The sequence below is a fragment of the Nyctibius grandis genome, chromosome W (genome assembly GCF_013368605.1).
Source record: "Nyctibius grandis isolate bNycGra1 chromosome W, bNycGra1.pri, whole genome shotgun sequence".
Taxonomy (NCBI): domain Eukaryota; kingdom Metazoa; phylum Chordata; class Aves; order Nyctibiiformes; family Nyctibiidae; genus Nyctibius; species Nyctibius grandis.
Window position 1 is genome coordinate 6,773,857 of NC_090694.1, and position 7,773 is coordinate 6,781,629.

Consider the following 7,773-nt stretch of genomic DNA (forward strand, 5'->3'; position numbering starts at 1 on the left):
CTATCTAACAGTATCCGTGTGGAGGGATGTTTCAGCCCATGATCTTTTATGGCTTGCAACAGCGACTGCACTATCTTGGGTTCCAAGGGGACCCATTCTGCAACGCCCCCTGCCTGCACGTGGATGGGAAAAACAGCGGGCATGCGTTGTAGCTGAATCCCTTCCAAAGCACAGTTTTCTGCAATGATCCTCCAATTAGTCAATGGGATCTTTGGTGCCTCCCCGGTCTCTTTTCTGTCCCCTGCTTTCTCTACTCGCTGCAACACCTGTTTTTGGTGCAGAACCTCCCTCTTTATTTCCTCTAACGCCTCCACAAGTTGGTCGACTACCTCCAGGTGTGGTCGCGTCGGTTGTGGCGGTTCCCCCCCCCCCTCGCGCGTCCGCGGTACCGAGACAGGGCTCCACGCTTGTTGCAAGCGGGCGGTGAGCTCCTCCACCTCCTGCTCCCCCCCTTGTTCCGGGACGGCCGGGAGGGGCAGGGTTTCTAAGTTCTGTTGCCTTTTACGGTCAGGTGGTGGGTCAGGGCGGTTCTGAGGCCACGCACCTAAGGCTTTCGACCGACCCTCCCCCGCTCCCTCTGGCGTCATCTTTATGTACGTCCCGGGGAGCCAGTCCAGCGGGTCGGTAACTACCACTGGTTCCGCGGGGGGGGTTACCCGCTGATGGTGTGTACTGAGAGGGCTGAACTGCGGGGTCCCGATCATGCATCTCGCCCCATGGATACAACGGCGTCGGCTTATTCACCGGCCACGCCTGTACCCCGTCCTCCGGGGGGGCCAGGGGCTGAGCGTTCATCTCACCCCAGGGATACATTGGAGCCGAGGGCTCAGGATGCTGATCCCCCTCCCCGCGCCCACCCCCTGGCCCGGATTCATCCCCCTCCTTCTCCCGAGGTAAGGGCTCCGTTTGCGTGTCGCAATCATTCACGTCCCGCAAACGTGTGTCCAGCCCTGGTTCCCCATGTAAACACGCCCGAGCCGCATCCCATATCGCCCGGTCCTCCCGCGCAGTCCGTAGCAGCCGCAAGATAACTCCCCATGTTTTTAATTCTTTGGCAGAACCCGCTGCCATAGCTCGCTCAGCGAGCTTCATAGAGCACCGCTCTCAGGCACTCGGCTGTAAACAATCAGCCGGTCCTGCCACCGCCCCCTCCTTAACGAGACTGTCCACACACTGGGCTACGTCTTTCGATTTCACAGAAATCTTAAATTCCCCGCCCAGTAACGAAATCACCTTTATCAAGGCTTCCATGGTTCACGAACCCACTCCGACCGCCTGCAGTCCGCCAGCCCAGCAATCACGTCGGGGTCACCATTTGTTGCCGCTTGTCTGCGGCAAGCTCCGTTCGGTTGCTGGCTGGCCTGAGGCTATCCGCACCCCAGGGCCATTGAGCACAGACACCAATGTGAGGATGCAACAAATGGCGTTTATTTAACTGCGCAACAGCCTTATATAGTCATCTTGTCCCGTACGAACTCGCGCGATACTTGCACATCCTGCTCCTTTCGCCACGCCTACCTTTCCGTTACAATCCGAGATTTTCCGGTCGCTGTACCCTAATCTACCTACAATTACCCCATACAATGATGTCATCAATGTACTGCAGGTGTTCTGGAGCTCCACCTTTCTCCAGTGCAGTCTGGACTAGTCCATGGCAAATGGTGGGGCTATGTTTCCACCCCTGGGGCAGTCGATTCCACGTGTACTGGATGCCCCTCCAGGTGAAGGCAAACTGTTGCCTACACTCCACTGCCAAAGGAATGGAGAAAAATGCATTTGCATTATCAATCACTGCATACCACTTCACTGTCTTTGACTCCAGTTCATAATGCTGTTAACATGTCTGGTACGGCAGCACTCAGCGGTGGTGTGACTTTGCTCGGGCCATGATAGTCCACAGTTAGTCTCCACTCCCCAGTAGACTTTCACACTGGCCATGCTGGACTGTTGAAGGGGGAGCATGTTTTGGTGATCACTCCTTGGTTCTCCAGTTGACAGATCAGCTCATGGATGGGGATCAGTTAGTCTCTGTTAGTCCGATATTGTCGTCGGTGGACTGCTCTAGCAGCAATAGGCACCTTTTGCTCCTTGACCCTCAGCAGCCCCACAATAGAAGGGTCCTCTGATAGACCAGGCAGGGTAGACAGCTGTTTAATTTCTTCTGTCTCCACAGCAGCTACACCAAACACCCACCAGTACCCCCTCAGGTCCTTGAAATACCCTGTCCTCAGGTAATCTATACCAAGGATGCACGGGGCATCTGGGCCAGTCACAATAGGGTGCCTCTGCCACTCAGTCCCAGTCAGACTCACTTCAGCTTCCAATACAGTCAGCTCTTGGGAAACCCCTGTCACGCCAGAGATGATAGAAATAGATTCTGTCCCTCTATAGCTTGATGGTATTATGGTTCATTGTGCACCAGTGTCCACTAGAGGCTTATACTGCTGCGGTTCTGATGTGCCAGGCCATGGAATCCACACAGTCCAAAAAACATGGTTGTCACTCTCCTCCACCTGGCTGGAGGCAGGGCCCCTCTAATCCTGAACATAGTGTTCATTATCGACATCCCAGTTCGAGTGGCTCACGTAGATTTGATCCCCATTATTCTCATCTGGTAAATAGGGATCTGAAGCCCACCTACGCTGTCTGGAGAGTTACCCATGGGAAAATGGAGCAACAAATTTCCTGGAAGAGCCCCCATTCCTAATTGGTTCACCTCGTAACTCACATACGCATGTCCATAAATCTGACGTACATTTGCCATCCCATTTCCTCATGTCCTCTCCATGGTCACACAGGAAAAACCACAGGGCGCCTTGTGGTGTGTAGAGTCTCTCCTGAGAAGGTCTTGCAGGGGAACACTGTCTCCTGATGGCCGAGACATTCTTCGGTGCAGGTGGGGAGTGGGGTCTGTCCTCCATCTGGGACAATTTTTCCCACACCTCACCGAGCAGTTCTGTGCATTTGTCAGAAGACTTTTTTTCACAGCTGAGACACTGACCCATGGGGAGGAAAAGAGATTGTCTGCATACTGCCGCATCCCATTATCTATGTCACCCACCATTGGTGCATCAGCATCTGCCCAGCTAAATAATGCTACTGACTTGCCATATGACAGTGGCACGCTCAGTACCCACTTGCACCACATGGGTCCAGTAACTCTGAGTGCACCCCTGTCTACTGGTGTCTGCGGGTCATCCAGGTCAGCAAGAAATCAGCTCCCGCCCAGCTATTTCCCTCAGATTCTTGACACCTCTCTCAATGGTTGTCCACTTGCCTGAGGGGTATATGACATCATCTCTAAAGGGATATGTGTTCTTTATGCTTCGCATGAATCTCCACCAGAGAGCGAGGGGCTCTGCACCACTTGCAAGACCCCTATCAATACCCACTTCTCTAGCCATTGGTCCCATCTAACTCGAGACCATCAGCTCCGTTATCCCAGCAGCCAAGCAGCCAAGTAACAAGTTGCTCACCTTCATGGCAGCTGTTATATCTATGTGTATCTTGCAGCTCACTCAGGGATAGGGATCGAGTGGTTACCTTTGGCTCAGCCTCCTGTGATGTCCCTGGTCAGCCATCACGATCTGCCCTTTTTATGGTTTTTGTTTTCTGTACAGGGGCAACCGATACTGGCACTGGTTGAGTCCCTAGGTTAGCTACCATCACCTATCACTGGGGGCTGATTAGCTGCAGCCCTTGTTGCCAAAGTCTGGGTAATTGCAGCAAGTGTTGCCTGTATTTGAGTAATCAGAGTACCCAGTGCAGACATCTGAATAGCCTCTGGGGTAGCCAGGGAGCCTGCTATAGGGACTTGTAGGGCCCGAGTATCTGCAATTCCAGTTTTGTGTGCCGGGGCAGCTGCAGTGTCTGTTACAGTGGTACAGCAGCTGTGCTATATCCACCCTTATACCAATGTTGAAGTGAGAGCAAGAACTGACAAAACATTCAAAAGGCCTGACAATATGAGCTTGGTGGTCGAGATATCCCATGGTTATTCAAAATTTTCAAAAGCCATTGAGATCAGCTTTTAGGGAAAAAGAACATACAGGTCACCCATTCCCATTCCATAGAAATCAGAAATGGGCACAGTTCCAAAAGAATCTATAATACCATAAACCAATGCCAAACCACATAGCAGACTGACACCTTTAAGTCCATGCCCAAAAGTGACAAACCGCACAAAACCAGTAACAAATAGCAGCACAACCACACATTTGATTAGCCATCCCAAAAGTGACTGTAAAACCAAAGACCAGAGAATTCCACCCAGCAGACCTGCTACTGACACCAACATGATGAATCACAAAGTCAATCAGGTTGGAAGAGACCTCTGGGATCATAGAGTCCAACCATTGCCCTGACACCACCATGTCAACTAGACCATGGCACTAAGTGCCATGTCCAGTCTTTTTTTAAACACATCCAGAGATGGTGACTCCACCACCTCCCTGGGCAGCCCATTCCAATGTCTAATGACCCTTTCTGAGAATAAATTCTTCCTAATGTCCAACCTGAACCTCCCCTGGCAAAGCTTGAGGCTGTGTCCTCTTGTCCTATCGCTAGTTGCCCGGGAGAAGAGGCTGACTCCCACTCCGCTACAACCTCCCTTCAGGTAGTTGTAGACTGCAATAAGGTCACCTCGGAGCCTCCTCTTCTCCAGGCTAAACAACCCCAGCTCCCTCAGCCGTTCCTCGTAGGTCAGACCCTCCAGACCCTTCACCAGCTTGGTCGCCCTCCTCTGGACTTGCTCCAACACCTCAACATCTTTCTTGAAGTGCGGGGCCCAGAACTGGACACAGGATTCAAGGTGCGGCCTCACCAGTGCTGAGTACAGAGGGACAATCACTTCCCTAGACTGGCTAGCTACACTATTCCTAATAGAGGCCAGGATACCATTGGCCTTCTTGGCCACCTGGGCACACTGCTGGCTCATGTTTAGCCGGCTGTCGATCAGCACCCCCAGGTCTCTTTCCGCCGGGCCGCTTTCTAACTAGTCTTCCCCCAGCCTGTAGTGCTGCATGGGGTTGTTGTGGCCAAAGTGTAAGACCCAGCACTTGTTCTTGTTGAACCTCATGCCATTGGTCTCGGCCCATCTATCTAACCTGTCCAGATCCCTCTGTAGGGCCTTCTTACCCTCCAGCAGATCGACGCTCCCACCCAGCTTGGTGTCATCTGCAAATTTACTGAGGGTGCATTCAATCCCTATGTCTAGATCATCTATAAAGATATTGAACAGCACCGGCCCCAGAACTGAGCCCTGGGGAACACTACTAGTGACCGGCCGCCAGTTGGACTTTGCCCCATTCACCACCACTCTCTGGGCTGGGCCATCCAGCCAGTTTTTAACCCATTGAAGAGTTCACCCAGCCAAGCCCCGGGCAGCCAGTTTGTCTAGAAGGATGCTGTAGGAGACAGTGTATGCTTATAGCAAAAACTGTCAAGTCTGTGAGAACTTCAACCCTCCGAGATTCTTAGATCAAAAGTCTATGGTTCTTCTAGGGGATCTATTTACATTGGGCACCAAATAAACTGTCTATGTTTAGCCCGCAGTCGGGGCTAAACAATAAGCAGTTTTTCTCTCACCCAATGTCCCTTCCCCAAACGAGGAAGAGAATTGGGAAAAAGAGGGAGACTTGTAGGTTGAAGTTAACCAGATTTAATGAAATGAAGAAATCAATATAAATGACAACACAAAACAGAGAAAGCTATACTTATTTACAGAGCATTGGCAATTTGTCCCAAGAATCACAAGGAGAAGAAGAGGAGGAAAAATGCCATCTTTTTCTTCCAAGTCCTCTCTTTTATAGTGAACTTGATATTAATGGTATAGAATACACCTGTGGGCCAGCCAGGGTCAGCTGCCCTGGATTTAACTACTAAGGGCCTTGATCACAATGGCTGGCCACAAACTGAAACCAAATCCCAATGAAACCAGGACACTTCCTCAGGAAGCTGTAGAGAGTTGTGAGGTCGCTCCTCAGCCTCCTTTTCTCCAGACTAGACAAGCTCAGCATCCTTAGCTGCTCCTCATAGGACATGCCTTCCAGCCCTTTCACCAGCTTTTTTGCCCTCTCCTGGACACATTCAAGGACCTTAATATCCTTCTTAAATTGTGGGGCCCAGAACTGCACACAGTATTCAAGGTGAGGCACTTAACCGTTTCCTGATGTTGTTAAAACAACTACATTTTTCAACAATGACTGCAGTCAAGGGATTTTCTTCTTTGTCTTCCCTGATGCCAGGTTGATTTCATTTATATGTTTATTGTCTAGAAGAAAAATAGCCTCTTTTTCCTATTGAAAGAAAAAAAAGCATTTTTTCCTTTTTTCAAAACATTATTTTCTATATAAGCCTGCAAAATAATGCAGACAGAAATAAAAAATGTTAGGAAAAAATAATTTAAAAAAAAAGAAAATATGTTACAGTTGCAATTACTACATTAACTTCATTCTTTGGCATATTTGCTTTACAGTACATCATATCTAGTATCAACTTACAACGATGTCAAATTTGGTTCACATGTTTCAAGCTATTAAACTAAATTTACAATCATAATTAAAAAGTTTGTCAAAGTACCTCAACTGAAGTACTTACCAACAAATGCAAGATAAACACTACAAGATGAAATAACTAGTGTCTAAATTTAATGATATTTTTGCCAGCGATTTCAACAGAAGGAGGAACGGGCCTTAAATAGTTACCTACTTAAACTCAAATCATATATTAGAAGAGAAGAAAAAAAAAATTAGTCTTATTTTATCAAAAAGCTTAAGAAAGCATGTCTTTCAACAGATGCAGCAGGGAATGGGAAAAAATATTTTTGTTTATGATTTCCAGTAATGTACTGTAGAAAAAAAGAGAGTGACGAAAAACTAGAATCATCAAAATAAGAATGTCAGGTAAGGGACATGTTTTTGGAAAAAAAAAAACCAAAACCCCACAAAAACCACCAAAACAAAAAACAACCAACCAAAAAAAACCCAAAGCCACACCAAAAACAACCAACCAACAACAAAAAAACCCTCCCCACTGTTTAGCTGAGCAATTTTGAATCTCTGGCCTCAAGTCAAGAAGATAGAAAACCAAGCCATTTATTTCAATAACTCTTAAGTGTGGTACTTCCAAATCACCTCCTGACACTTTTTTTTTTTTTTTTTAAACACACACCCCTCCACTATAAATAGAAGTGCAAAGTGTTATATAGCTAAAAAAACCCCAATTCTTTGCAGAATTTTATTTAAATAAAAGTTCATTACACTTATCTGTCCAATGCAAGAGATGCAGGGCCATGGGTTTTTTTGCTTGATACATGTAGAGATGAGAACATCTAGCTTAATCTCCATTCTTATTAAACCTCTATATAACTATTATAAAGAAAACCAAATAGTGGCTTTTTCACATACCTATAGAGAATTTGAAGAGGGAAAAAAAAAGAAAAAAGTTTTTATTATTTGGGGGTATGGGGGGTAGAGGATAGGGATGGGGACACCAACTCTTAACTATAGCAGCTTCCTGCTAAACACAAACAGAACTGATGCTTACCTATATTTCCAAATTAAAACAGCTATTTTCATTCACATAGCTCACAGGCTATTTGCAGTTCAGCCACGCAGATTACATGCTTGTTCCAGAAGGAGTTGAGAGAAAGGAGCCACAAGACAAAGTACCTTGCTAGAAACTCTAATAAGAACATAAAAAGCGAGGAAAACACACTACAGCCTCCTAAGCACAAGAGATCAGAAACTCAAGCAAAATACCAGCTGGGCTTCT

At 47.6% G+C, this 7,773-nt stretch overlaps 1 pseudogene; it reads right to left on the reverse strand.

Annotated features, from left to right (window-relative positions):
- Positions 1-7,346, reverse strand: part of LOC137675657 (ciliogenesis and planar polarity effector 1-like) — a 28,770-nt pseudogene extending 21,424 nt beyond the window's left edge.
- Between the last annotated feature and the right edge of the window lie 427 nt (positions 7,347-7,773).